This window comes from Pelophylax lessonae (assembly GCF_965119305.1).
Source record: "Pelophylax lessonae genome assembly, chromosome: 12".
Taxonomy (NCBI): Eukaryota; Metazoa; Chordata; class Amphibia; order Anura; family Ranidae; genus Pelophylax; species Pelophylax lessonae.
This window is the reverse complement of record NC_138779.1, coordinates 45,086,162-45,100,817: the sequence shown is the minus strand read 5'-3', so window position 1 is coordinate 45,100,817 and position 14,656 is coordinate 45,086,162.

Genomic DNA, 14,656 nt, shown 5'->3' with positions numbered 1-14,656 from the left:
AGACAGAGAAGTCACTCACACAGAGACAGACAGCAGCTACGGGGACCTGACATTCCTCCACACCTTTGCCCAGGCTCCCGGCTGCCACCTGTCCTTCTTAAGACCCCGAATCTTCCCAACCTCACCCAGAATGTTGTGCACCACCACCTTGACAGGAAGGACTTTTTACCAAGTGGAAACCTGACACCGTGCATTCCTCGTGAAGTAACGGACTACTAAGCCAACTAGAAAAAGTGTCTCAAAATCAAAATCCTGATGTGTCTCAAAAGACCCGTACGACCACTCCGCATAACTTAAGCGAGAAAGGAAAGGGATAAGGTGAAGGGAAAGGGTGTTTAGAGTGTAAGCTCCTTGGTTACAGAGACTGGCTCAGTGTTCTCTGTACAGCACTGCGGAATATGTCAGAGCTATATAAATGTATAATAATAATAGTGTGTGACTGTGGTGGGGACATTAGAGTGTAAGCTCTTCTGGTGCAGATATTGATGTGAAAAGCTCACAGCGTTCTCTATACAGCACTGCAGAATATGTTAGAGCTATATAAATGTATAATAATAGCGTGGGACTATAGGGAGACATTAGAGTGTAAGCTCTTCTGGTGCCGAGACTGGTGTAAAGTACAATGAGAAGCACACACATTACTACATTACAATAACACAATGAGCTCCGTATGACGTGTAGCCTCTCAGGATTCAGATAAAGAAATGTTTCTCATTTTCTCTCAGTGTAGTTGTGTCCCGGGAGGAGGAATTCATATTATTCTGTAAAGCTGAAATAACATTTCACTAATTCCATAATACCAGAGATTATTCAGCCCTGGGATTGTGAGGGTCTTGTTCCTTCCCTATGAGGGATCATAGGAGAGATAGCGGCGCCTCTCCTCCATCTCACAGCGGATGATGTCAGCATTTCAATTCTATAACAGCTTCCAGCACAGCGCCGAGAAGTCCGCATTACTTAAAGGAGATCTCCGCTATGTGCACTGCATTCGGTTCTGTCTCGGAATTGGTGGAAGTACCAGTACTGAGGGTAAAAGATCATTGCCCGGCTGTTCACAACAAGTCCCCAATGAGAGAATATTGGCGGTGGAGATGAGTGGAAGTCAGAGACGTTGCTTTGCTGAAATTTGGCCAATTTCACCATTTTAGTGAAGTCGATAATCTTTAAGTGTCAGTTCACATTGGTGCGATGCGGGAACCCTGCGAATCCACTGCGGGTTCCCGAATCACACCCGACTCGCAGGCAGTTCACAATGCCATATGCAATCTGCTGGGGGTGTCAATACAAAGTTAATGACACCCCCAGATCAGTTCGCATATCGCAGTGTGAACTGTCAGTTTGGACAGGAATCGGAACGCATGGGTGTGAGCATGCAGAACTTTTTTTTAGGGGGGGGGCATCATTTTAAGGTCACCCATGCTCTGCCCATTTTCAACAATGTCATGAAGGGGAGGGACTTAGTCATTATACTTATTTTGAGTATTTATTTTTAATGGGCAAATGGCAGCATTATTTTTAAAGCAATTGTTAACCTAAAAAAAATTGATCCTGTTCCCTTAAAGCATGTTATACAGCCAGGGCCGGTGCCAGACTATTTTACGCCCTAGGCAAGACCAGCTACTTGCGCCCCCCCAAAAAAAAATAAAAAGGGAAGGGGTTAAAAACTTCTCTATGTCATACCCAGTGACCCTGATCTGATGGTTCCTCCATGTTATGCTGTCGTACCCAGTGACCCCCATATTCCTCCATGTCACACCTGGGGACCCTGATGTCATTCTATGTCACACCCAGGGATCCCGATGTTTTTCCATGTCACATTCTGGGACCCCAATATTCCTTCATGTCTTGCTGTCATACCCACTGACCCCGATGTTCCTCCATGTCACACCTAGGGAACCCCGTGTTCCTCCATGTCATGCTGTCATACCCAGTGACCCCAATGTTCCTATATGTCACACCAGGGGTCCCTGATGTTCCTCCATGTCATACCCGGAGAGACCCTGATGTTTTTCCATGTCACACCTGGGGACCCTGATGTTCCTCCATGTCACACCTGGGGACCTCAATCCCCCATGGCACACCCAGGAACCCCAATTCCTCATGGCACACCTGGTGACCCCGAATCCCTGTTACACCCGGTGACCCCTATCCCCCATGTCACACCTGGTGACTCTGATTCCCCATGACACACCAGGTGACCCGATTCCCTTTCACACCAGGGATCCTCCATGTCACACCCAGGGACCCGGATCCCCTGTTCTGGGGACGCTCACTGAGCGGTATGAAGAGAGTGGCCCGCGCTCTGTCCTCCTTCACTGTGATTCCTTTTCCTAGGACACTCCTCTCCTAGGATCATCATGCAGGCAGCAGTCCGGTGGGCTCCCTTCCTGCTTCTTGGGGCCCCCCAACATTGGTGGAAAGCCAAGGCTTGATAGTTCCGCCACTGCCCCAGACACCTAGCATCTTCCTCTGTCCCTTCTTCCTCCCCCACTGCTGCCCCTCCCCTCAGCTCACAGGGATCATTAATAAAGGAGAGTGCCGACTCGTGGCTGCGCCCCTAGGTGGCAATGCGCCCTAGGCGGCTTCCTAGTTTGCCTAGTGGAAGCACCAGCCCTGTATACAGCACAGTGCTTGTGTTGTGTAATTTTGCCCCCCCCCCCGTATCACCTAAAATACCTGGCTGATCCCCTCTGTAAACTGACCACGGTATATCATGGCTGCTGAGCCCTGACACCATGGTCAGTCTACGTGCCTCCATCATCCGCAGCTCACCTGTCCTTCTCTGTCCTCTCTCCCCCCCTCTCTTCCTCCCTGTCTTCTCCTGTGTCGGTGCCCCCCCCCCCTCCTGCTTCTGTAGTTTCAGTTAAAGTTTCATATCCTGTCTACAGTCTGTTGAATATTCCTGTGTGGCCCTGTGTTTGTGTTTTATAAAAAGTTTTTAGAGCGCCAATCGCCGCTCACGTGACCCACCGCCTCTCCCTCCTCCCTCCTCCCCCCTCCCCTCCTCCTCCCCTCGCGACTGACGACAGCGAGGAATCCTAGGCCCCGCCCGCTGCAGGCAGCTGTCAGACAGGGAGAGGAGAGAGCTGGCGGGTCACGTGAGCGGCGATCAGCGCTCTGAAAACTGGTAAATAACGCCTTACTTTTTTAAAACACAGACACAGGGGCACACAGAATTATTAAACAGACCAGACAGGATGGTATAAAGTGGCTTAACCACCTTCTTCACATTAGATGACTCCCATAACATCAGAAGCCCCCCTTCACATCAGAGGACCCCTTCAAATTGTCTGAGGCCCCCATGATATAAGAGTCACGCCTTCATGTCAGAGGTCCCCATGATGTCAGAGTCACACCTTCATGTCAAAGGTCCCCTGTGATATCATAGTTGCCCCTTCATTTCAGAGGCTAACCCTCACATCAGAGTCACCCCTTCATGTCAGAGGCCACCCCTCACATCAGAGTCACCCCTTCATGTCAGAGGCCACCCCTAGCCTCAGAGTCACCCCTTCATGTCAGAGGCCACCCCTAGCCTCAGAGTCACCCCTTCATGTCAGGGACCCCCTATGACATTAGAGCCATCACTCAATTTTTAGAGGCCCCCCCTTCACATTAGAAGTACCCCTTCATGTCGGAGGTTCGCCATGACATCAGAGTCACCCCTTCATGTCAGAAGTTTGCCATCACATCAGAGTCACCCCTTCATGTCAGGGGCCCCCCATGACATCAGAGTCATCACTTAATTTCAGAGACCCCCCCTTCACATTAGAAGCACCCCTTCATGTCGGAGGTTCGCCATCACATCAGAGTCACCCCTTCATGTCAGAGGCCACCCCTCACATCAGAGTCACTTCTTAATGTCAGAGGTTCCCCATCACATAAGAGTCACCCCCTTCATGTTGGAAGCTACCCTATCACATCAGTCACCCCTTAATTTGAAAGGCCCCCCTTTACATTAGAGTCACCCCTTCACGTTAAAGGTTCACCATCACATCAGAGTTACTCCTTCATGTCAGAGGCCCCCCATAACATCAGAGTCATCACTTCATTTCAGAGGTCCCCCCTTCAGATTAGAGTCACCCCTTCATGTCAGAGATTCACCATCACATTAGAGTCATCCCTTAATGGCAAAGGCCCCCACCACATAAGAGTCACCCCTTCATGTCACAGGCCCCCCTTCACATCCGAGTCATTTCTTCATGACATCAGAGTCACCCCTTCATGTCAGGGGCTCCCATTACATCAGTCGCTTTTCCATATCAGAGTTCCTTCTTCACATCAGAGTCCCCCCTTCATGTCAGAAGCCCCCCATCACATCAGAGTCACCCCATTATTTGAAAGGCCCCTCAATACATCAGAGTCCCCCCTTCATGTCAGAGGCCCCCCTTCACATTAGAGTAACCCCTTCATTTCAAAGGCCCCCCTTTTCATAAGAGTCATCCCTTCTTGTTAGAGGCCCCCCATCACATCTGTCACTCCATCACACAAAAGTCCTCTATCACATTGGAGGCCCCCCTATACATAACAGCTCCCATGACATCAGGGACACCCCTTTACATAAAAGGCTGCCTATACATGAGTCAGCAATCTCATCACATCAGAGTCCCCTCCATCACCACAAGATTCCCCCATCACAGAGCCCCACAATCACACAATCCCCTCTGCACATTGGAGCCTTACTATTTGGCTCCACCAGTACGGCCGAGGGCAGGAGGTGGAGGATAACTGAAGGAGGTGGACTTCTGTTTTCTTCTGAATGCCACCTGCCTTGTATCAGAGTCATGTGATTCCAAGGTATAGGTGAGTCATCACCATAGTATAGCTCCCAACTGTCCCTGATGTTGAGGGACTGTCCCTCATTTTGGTCTGATCTATATAGTTGTATATAAAATGCACTATTTATCTTTCAAAAAGTGTTTCCCAGTGCTAAATCTTTCATCCATCTTCTAAACTGCTGCATTTGTAAATTTCAAGAGCCAATATAAAGGAATAGTTGTTGTAAAAAAAAAAAAAACACTTGTGGATTTACCTAATATGTGTTTGTATAATTCACCTTTAACTACTTAAGCCCCGGAAGATTTTACCCCCTTCCTGACCAGGGCCTATTTTGCGATTCGGCACTGCGTGACTTTAACGGACAATTGCGCGGTCGTGCGACGCTGTACCTAAACGAATTTGACGTCCTCTTTTTCCCACAAACAGAGCTTTCTTTTGGTGGTATTTGATCACCTGTGCGATTTTTTGATCATGCACTATAAACAAAAAAAAGCTTCAATTTTGCAAAAATAACAATATTTTTCACATTTTTTTTTATATGAAATTCCCCCCAAAAAATGTAAAAATCAAAATTTTTTAACATTTTCAGCCAATTTGTTTTATGCTACATATGTTTGGTAAAAAAAATCGCAAAAAGCGTATTTTGATTAGTTTGCGCAATAGTTATCGCGTTTACTAACAAAGGGAAAGATTTTTGTAATTTTTGTTGTGTTTTTTTTTTAACGTGTAATGGCGGCGATCTGCGATTTTTTTTTTTGCGGGACTGCGACATTGCAGCGGACAGATCAGACCCTTGACTGACATTTTTGACACTTTTGGGGTTACCAGTGACATTACTACAGTAATCAGTGCTATAAATATGCACTGTTACTGTAAAATGACACTGGCAGTGAAGAGGTTAACTTTTTTTGAGAGGGAGGGGTTATGTGTGTCCCTAGGGGCGTGATTCTAACTGTGATTGGCTGTGGCTTGAGCCAGAGGCGTAACTAGAGCCTTCAGGGCCCCGATGCAAGAAAACATGAAGGGCCCCCCCAGATCCCTGGCCGGGGCCCTTCCCTACCATTTCCCACTAATCCTGGGGCTCTTTACTCTCGTTGCATGGCCTTTTATTATGGTCCCGCAGCAGGATCCTTTCACAAGTTCTGCAGTGGGCTCCCTTCCTGCAATCTTGGGGCCTCCCCACAGTGGTGCAATGCCAGGGCCCGGTCGCAAGTGTGACTTTTGCAATCCTGGAAGTTCACCCACTGGTTTGCTACTGGGCCCCCTGGAGCATGGGGCCCGGTAGCAATCGCAACCCCTGCAACCCCTGTAGTTACGCCCCTGGCTTGAGCTGTAGGAACAGTGATCAACGGTCCTACATAGTAGAACCGTATGATCACTATTCATACACAGGGGAGAATGACAGGCGGCTTGTTTACATTAGCCTCATGCCTTTCTCCCTCTCCACCGACGATCGCGAGTGACCGGCGGACGATCGGGTCCGCCGGTCACACACGCGGGGGAGGGGTCCGTGACCGTGCGGGAGCGCGCCTCCGGCGCGCGCGCTCGCTCCCGAGACCCTCACAGGCTAGCGACGCAGACCTACGTCACTCTGCCTGTGAGGGGCTGACCGCCGCAGTAAATAGTCATGCGGCGGTCGGCAAGCGGTTAAGGGGTGTGTCCTATGCCTGCATACTTTATCTGATTGGTGTCCCTCATTCTTATCTCATAAAGTGGGGAGGTATGCCATAGCAATGAATGACTGCCTGGGCCTACAGTATCATTGGTTGTTATGGTGCTGGCGAACAGCCTGCCTGCACCATGGCAACTCATGAAGCTGGCCCAGGGCAAACCGGGTATTGTGCTAGCTGCACCCCAGAGGGAACCCAAAAAGGGCCTGGGTTAAAAAAAAACCTTGCTGTAAGTATTGGTTCAGCCTCTAAATAGCTGGTTGTATGTGAAGGCCGGTCCTCTTTACAACACGCGGCCTCATACTATATACATAAGTCCGTCCAGTGCGAATTCCACAATCTGCCGCACAGCTGTGAGTCGGGTCATCGGGGGCTCAGTAGATACTACAAACTTCCTGACAGTAATTTGCCTCCAAATGTTTTATGTATTTTGTGCAGCATAAATGTTTTGGGAATGTGAGATGTAAGGGAATGAATGTACACCCAGTTCTGGGATGAGTATTTTATGTTTTCTGCATTCCTAAAATAATTACCAGAGTGGATTCCCCAGATGGACCTGCCGACCATGATAGATGGTGAGGCCCAGGATCTGTGGTCAGGCCACCTGGGCATCTGCCTTGGACAGCAGCTTTAGATTACTACTTGTTTTCTTTTCTTATCATATCTAATGTCTGTGAGGGGTCATAAACCAAGATAGAGAAATGGACACAGTTAATTTTCCAGTTAATAAAGACAACATACAGGCAGCCTGGGGCCATTTGGTTTTCCTAAAGAAGTTTAAGGCTTGAAGGTCTCATGGGTGTAGGAGGCCACATATGACAAACTCAGGTAGCCCAGGTGCTGTGTACAGCCACCCATTGACATAAATGGGTCTATACAGGGATTTGCGGGTACTGGCTCTAGTGACTGCCGCTCCCACCAAAAAGTTTAGCACCAGCTAACAACCCCCCCCCCCAGGTCCACACTTACCCCTCCACTGCTTCCCCGCAGTCAGCCCTATATGGTCCCCCCCGCACTAAGCCCTCCATGGTCCCCCCCCGCACTCAGCCCTCCACGCCCCCCCCACACTCAGCCCTCGGCGGTCCCCCCCCCGCACTCAGTGCTCCACGTTCCCCCCCGCACTCAGCCCTCCATGGTCCCGCCCGCACTTAGCCCTCCACGGTCCCTCTGCACTCAGCCCTCTAAGGTCCCCCCGCACTCAGCCCTCCATGGTCCCCCCCGCATTTGGCCCTCCACAGTCCCCTTGCACTCAGCCCTCCATGGTCTCCCCGCACTCAGCCCTCCATGGTCCCCCCCGCACTCAGCCCTCCATGATCCCCCCTGCACTCAGCCCTCCATGGTCCCCCCCCTCCACCCAGCCCTCCGTGGTCCCCCCCTCCACTGAGCCCTCCACTGCCCCCCCGCACTCAGCCCTCCACGGTTTCCCCGCACTCAGCCCTCCATGGTTTCCCCGCACTCAGCCCTCCACGGCCCCCCCCCCCGCACTCAGCCCTCCATGGATAAGATCATCCAGTGCCCAGAGCAAAGATGCCAATCTGTGCCCCCTTCTTTTCTTTACGGTTAGGATAATGGCACCCAAATCCCTGCAAAAAACCATTGTGCCCAGGGTAGCTGTCCCTCCTGCCCACCCCTTGTCCCGGCCCTGTCTGTGTGTAAAATGCCATCACACCACACCTGTGAGGTATCGCCGCAAACGTTGGAGTGAGAGCAATACTAGCACAAGAGCTCAAAGTTAACTCTAAACTGATGATCTACAAAGGCTTTTAAAGTGTTGCCAATGGAGATTTTTAGATACTGTCGTTTTTCGCAAAATATCAGGGGCACACACACTTTTAAGCCTTGACATGTTTGCTATCTATTTACTTGAAGCAACCCAAACTTTTAGATTTTACCAAAAAATAATGTTTTGTATTGTGTTTATATTAAACTCCTTTGGGTCTATTGTGGAGCGCAGTAGCTGGCTTATAATCGAATAAAAAGTCTATGGGAAACTGCACACAAACCATGCACTGCGACCAAACCAAAACTATTTTTCAAGCAGGATATAAACCCATCTCGATTGCTAGCTTTCCTGCTGGGTCTCTCCCCCCCCTCCCCCAACCGAGAACAAGCTTCCATGTTTCATTCTGTTGGTACTTAGATGGTTGTATTGAGCCTCCACACCTGGTTGCCCTCTGATTAAGATGGACAATGTTGACCAAAGCTCCTTGGATAGAAAAGGTGCCCAGTGCACAGTAGTTGTCCATCCTTCCCCATGTGTGACTATAAATATTCCCCTATGTCTCTGAATCCTGCAATATGAGCAGATAGAATGGCAGAGGCATTGTGTAATGGATAAAGTGAGCACTCTCTTCTCTCTAGGAAAGGTCAGAGGTGGGAGAACAGTCAGCGCCGCACACTTCTGCCTGGACCTTCAGCCTCGGCAGACATGGAAGAATTGTAGTTGGGGTCACCAGTGGCAGCGTATCATAAAAGAGCCAGTGATGGGGTAATGACAGCAATTAGCGCTGCGATCCCACGCAAACGCCAACAGCGACACAACGGGCCACATTGTGAGCTGACAACACTGGACTCATCTACAGCCTTATGTAGGCTGATCATGTATGTGCCCCTCAATGAATGATGATCTGCAACATCTGAGGATGAAATATGTCACATCTCCTATGGAGAGAGAACTACATGGGAAGGGACTGATCACTGCTACAATGTTCTCTGTACAACACCGCCGAATATGTCAGAGCTATATACTGTATATGTATAATAATAGTAATAATAATGCGACTGTGGTGGGACATTAGGTTGTAAGCTCCTCTGGTGCAGAGACCGATGAGACTGCTACAGTGTTCTCTGTACAACACCACCGAATATGTCAGAGCTATATATATGTATAATAACAACGATAATAGTAATAAAAATGCGACTGTGGTGGGACATTAGATTGTAAGCTCCTCTGGTGCAGAGACTCATGAGACTGCTACAGTGTTCTCTGTACAACGTAATGGATTATGTCAGAGCTATATTAATGAATTATAATAGTAATAATAATAACGTGACTGTGGTGGGACATTAGATTGTAAGCTCTTCTGGTGCAGAGACTGATGAGACTGCTACAGTGATCTCTGTACAACATCATGGAATATGTCAGAGCTATATTAATGTATTATAATAGTAATAATAATAATGTGACTGTGGTGGGACATTTAGAGTGTAAGCTCCTCTGGTGCAGAGACCTATGAGACTGCTACAGTGTTCTCTGTACATCACCACGGAATATGTCAGAGCTATATAAATATATATAATAACAAATAATAATGTGACTGTGGTGGGACATTAGATTGTAAGCTCCTCTGGTGCAGAGACTGATGAGACTGCTACAGTGTTCTCTGTACAACATCATGGATTATGTCAGAGCTATATAAATATATTATAATTGTAATATTAATAATGTGACTGTAGTCAGACATTAGATTGTAAGCTCTTCTGGTGCAGAGACTGATGAGACTGCTACAGTGTTCTGTGTACAACATCATGGATTATGTCAGAGCTATATTAATGTATAATTAATAGTAATAATAATATAACTGTGGTGGGACATTATATTGTAAGCTCTTTTTGTGCAGAGTCTGATGTGACTGGCTCAGTGTTCTCTGTACAGCACCACAGAATATGTCAGAGCTATATAAATATATATAATAACAATAATAGTAGTAATAATAATAATGTGAATGTGGTGGGACATTAGATTGTAAGCTCTTCTGGTGCAGAGACTAATGTGACTGGCTCAGTGTTCTTTGTACAGCACTGTGGTATGTGTCAGAGCTATATAAATGTATAATAATAATAGTGTGTGACTGCAGCGGGACATTTGATTGTAAGCTCCTCCGGTGCAGAGACTGATATGACCGGCTCAGTGTTCTCTATACAGCACTGTGGAATATGTCAGAGCTATATACTGTAAATGTGTAATATTAAAAGTGTGACTGTGGGCAACATTAGAGTGTAAGCTCTTCTGGTGCAGAGATTGATGATACATTAACCACTTAAGGACCGAAGGATTTACCCCCTCAATGACCAGGCCATTTTTTGTGATACGGCACTGTGTTACTTTTAACTGACAAATGCGCGGTCATGTGACTCTGTACCCAAATAATATTAATGTTCTTTATTTCCCACAAATAGAGATTTCTTTTGGTGGTATTTGATCACCTCTGCAGTTTTTATTTTTTGCGCAATAAACAAATGATAGCGACAATTTTGAAAAAAAAAATTTTTTACTTTCTCCTATATAACATTCCCCAAAAAAAAAATTAAAAATCAATTTTTCCATCATTTTAGGCCAATTCGTATTCTGCTACATATTTTTGGTAAAAAGATCCCAATAAGTGTAAATTGATTGGTTTACGCAAAAGTTATCACATCTACAAACTAGGGAAAAGATTTATGTCATTTTTAATTAATTATTTTTTTTTTTTTTACTAGTAATGGCTGCAATCAGCAATTTTTAGCAGGTCTGCGACATTGCAGCGGACAGATCGGACGCCTAACTGACATGTTTGACAGCTTTGTGGGGGACCAGTGACATTACTACAGTAATCAGTGCTAAAAATATGCACTGTTGATCTTGTTGGTCATTTGCTGTTACCCCCCCATGTTTATATGTATGACTGACCTAATATTTGTATACTTTGACATGTTTATTCTTTAAAAATCAATAAAAATGTATTGTTAAAAAATATGCACTGTTACTGTAATGATGACACTGGCAGGGAAGGGGTCTACCCAGGAGAGATCAAAGGGTTAAGGGTATGCCTAGGGTGCCCTTTCTAACTGTGAGGGGGATGGGCTTATGGAATCAACACAGAGACCTGTGTTCCTACATAGGAGGAACACAGGAGCCCTGTGTTGATTGCTGACAGAACAATGGTCTGCCGTGTTTACAATGGCAGACCGCCGTTCTGTCTTCCCAGGGAGTGATCGCGGGTGTCCGGCAGCAATCACGGCCGCCGGCCCCCGCAGATCAGCTTCCCCTCTCACGAATCGGTCCCCCCCCCCATGATTAAGCACAAGATGTATGTGTGAAACGCGTCTAGGAGACTTCATGTTGGTGTCATCACTTGCAACATTTTGGAATTAAAGGTATTTGTAACTTATTGGAATCCCTGGATGTGCGGCTATTTCTTTTTCTACAAGCGCCCCCCAGGAGCGCTCCCGTGGAGCGACGTATGGGTACGATGATTCGTGCAGCCGAGCCGCCTGCTGCAGTATATCTGCGGCAGATGGGCAGTTGGCAAGTGGTTAATGGAGTTTCCAGGCCTCCTCTGACTCTCTCCCGGACAGATATGATGGTCGGGGCCAGCTTGTCTCCAGCGCGGAGAATTCTTCAGTTAATTCTGCGATAACAATATGTTGTGAAGTGAAAATATCCCTCACGTCAAATCTACAAATAAACCATAGTGAGACGTTGTCCAATATTCCTCCAATTCCACCCCTTCTCACATATGGAATGTGAAGCATGGTGCCGATAAATATTTATGTTGGGACCTTTCATTCTGGGGCACTTTGGGTGGTTTGTTTGATTCGAGGTTATTGGAATAATTTTCCCTCCTGCGTTGGGCGTGATGAGATGAAAGGACGGCGGCAGTGTATACGTTATGGCTGCCGATCGCTGATCTTTCTGTACTGCTCCGCTTGTTTATAGAACTGCAATGGCATTAAATATCGGGATTATGGCAGAATGGGTTCAATGTGGAATCCATGCCGTGAGGTGTATGGAGATTGCACTGAGGCCAGAGGGGCCTGGCGGGGTCTACAATGAGGGATAACCAGAGGGACATTTATTCCATGATCTGACCAGTACCTAATGTATATGTGTGTGTGCGTGTGTATATACATTATATTACCAAAAGTATTGGGACGTCTGCCTGTACACACACATGAAGTTTAATGGCATCCCAGTCTTAGTCCGTAGGGTTCAATATTGAGTTGGCCCACCCTTTGCAGCTATACCAGCTTCAACATTTCTAGGAAGGCTGTCCACAAGGTTTAGGAGTGTGTCTATGGGAATGTCTGACCATTCTTCCAGAAGAGCAATTATGAGGTCAGGCACTGATGTTGGAGATAAGACCTGGCTCGCAGTCTCCACTCTAATTCATCCCAAAGGTGTTCTATTGGGTTGAGGTCAGGACTCTGCAGACCAGTCAAGTTCCTCCACCCCAAACTCACTTAACCATATCTTTATGGACCTTGCTTTGTCCACTGGTGCGCAGTCACCCCCCAAAAGTTGCATGAAAGTCGTACTTGGGATATAAATGAGACTTGTGTGCGACTTTGTAGAGCAAAAACAATCACATTGGTCAAATACAGAGTCCGCAACAAAGTCACACTCATCCAAAGTCACATCACGTTGAACTGGAAAGTCTCAATGTAAATCGCATGCGCAGTAATGTTGGAACAGGAAAGGGCCATCCCCAAACTGATCCCACAAAGTTGGGAGCATGAAATTGTCCAAAATGTCTTGGTATGCTGACGCCTTAAGAGTTTCCTTCACTGGAACTAAGGAGCCAATCCCAACCACTGAAAATCAACCCCACACCATAATCCCCCTTCCACCAAATGATTTGGACCAGTGCACAATGCAAGGTCCACGAAGACATGGATGAGTGAGTTTGGGGTGGAGGAACTTGACTGTCCTGCACAGAGTCCTGACCTCAACCCGATAGAACACCTTTGGGATGAATTAGAGTGGGGACTGCGAGCCAACATCAGTGCCTGACCTCACAAATGCTCTTCTGGAGGAATGGTCAAACATTCCCATAGACACACTCCGAAACCTTGTAGACAGCCTTCCCAGAAGAGTTGAAGCTGTTATAGCTGCAAAGGGTGGGCCAACTCAATATTGAACCCTAAGGACTAAGACTGGGATGCCATTAAAGTTCATGTGCGTGTAAATGCAGGCGTCCCAATACTTTTGGTAATATAGTGTAAATGCACACGCACGCACACACACACTTAGATTACATTGCATTAGGTACATTTCCTGTACTTTGCTGTATCTTTCCCTGACATATCACATTGACATGATAGCAGAATCTTCGTTGCGGAACCCAACATTCAAAGTCAGCCATTCTGTAGCAGTCATTTCAGTGCAGAGCGCATGTGCGCCTGTTACACCACCTTCACTGGACACCTCCATCCCTCTCTTTGGGAGAACCACAGAGTTGGGATCACTTCCCTATGTATACTAAGTCCATGGCATTAAGCTTCCATCACCACATCGCAGGATCTGCAGATGAGGATCGGGAGGATCAAGGTGCCTCCGTTAGTATACCAGTCTCTTCCCAATGTCCCTTCTATGGCTCTGCCCAACCAGGCATAGTCCTAGATGGCACACTCATATCCAGGATTCCACCATTACTCACAGCAAAGGACTCTGTCCAGGCCTCCAAGGCCTTATGTTCCCTTCTGCAGGACATGGAGAAGAAGATCAGGGGGAGACAGGGGAACTACAGGTATTCCCCCATGATCTGCACCACCCCGCCTGGGACTTCAGCCTTGCAAAGGGTCCTATAGATCAGCTCTGCAGGAAAGGACATCTTAGCAGCTCTGGGATGTTTGGCTCCCACACCGTGTCTAACCTAAGCTCTGCCCACCACTGGCATTTATATGGACACTAAATCCACCTATGACATCACTAAAGGAGGGATTTCTCTAAAAGGGAAGCTAACACCTAGTTACAACTTTCCACCTGTACTGTACTCTTATCAGGTAAATTGTTCCCAGCTCTCTCTGTGGACTACAGAACACTTTCCCTTTATGTTATAGTGATTATGAGAGGGGGAGGTGTTCTGTTGTCCTGTCCTAGGATGACAGCACCGCTCCTCCATAGTTATAGTACAGTGAGTGAGTGTTGCCAGCCTAGGACAGGAAATATGTTACTGGCAGGACCAACTGCCATTTCATCCTCCCTACTGACTTTAATGCATTTTTCAATTTCATGGGGGTAATAAAAATGCAATTTCCTTACAGAGAGGAGTTATTTTCATATATTGTATATTTAATAAATCTTATACCTAATATTTTGGAAACACTTTACACTTCTAGCTATCAGCCTGAGTACAGCGAGGAAATAAACTGAGGACAAACTTTGTGACTGTCACTGGAGATGCACAAAGAAAGAAATGACAAGAAACAGTTAATGTACAGTGCTGCAC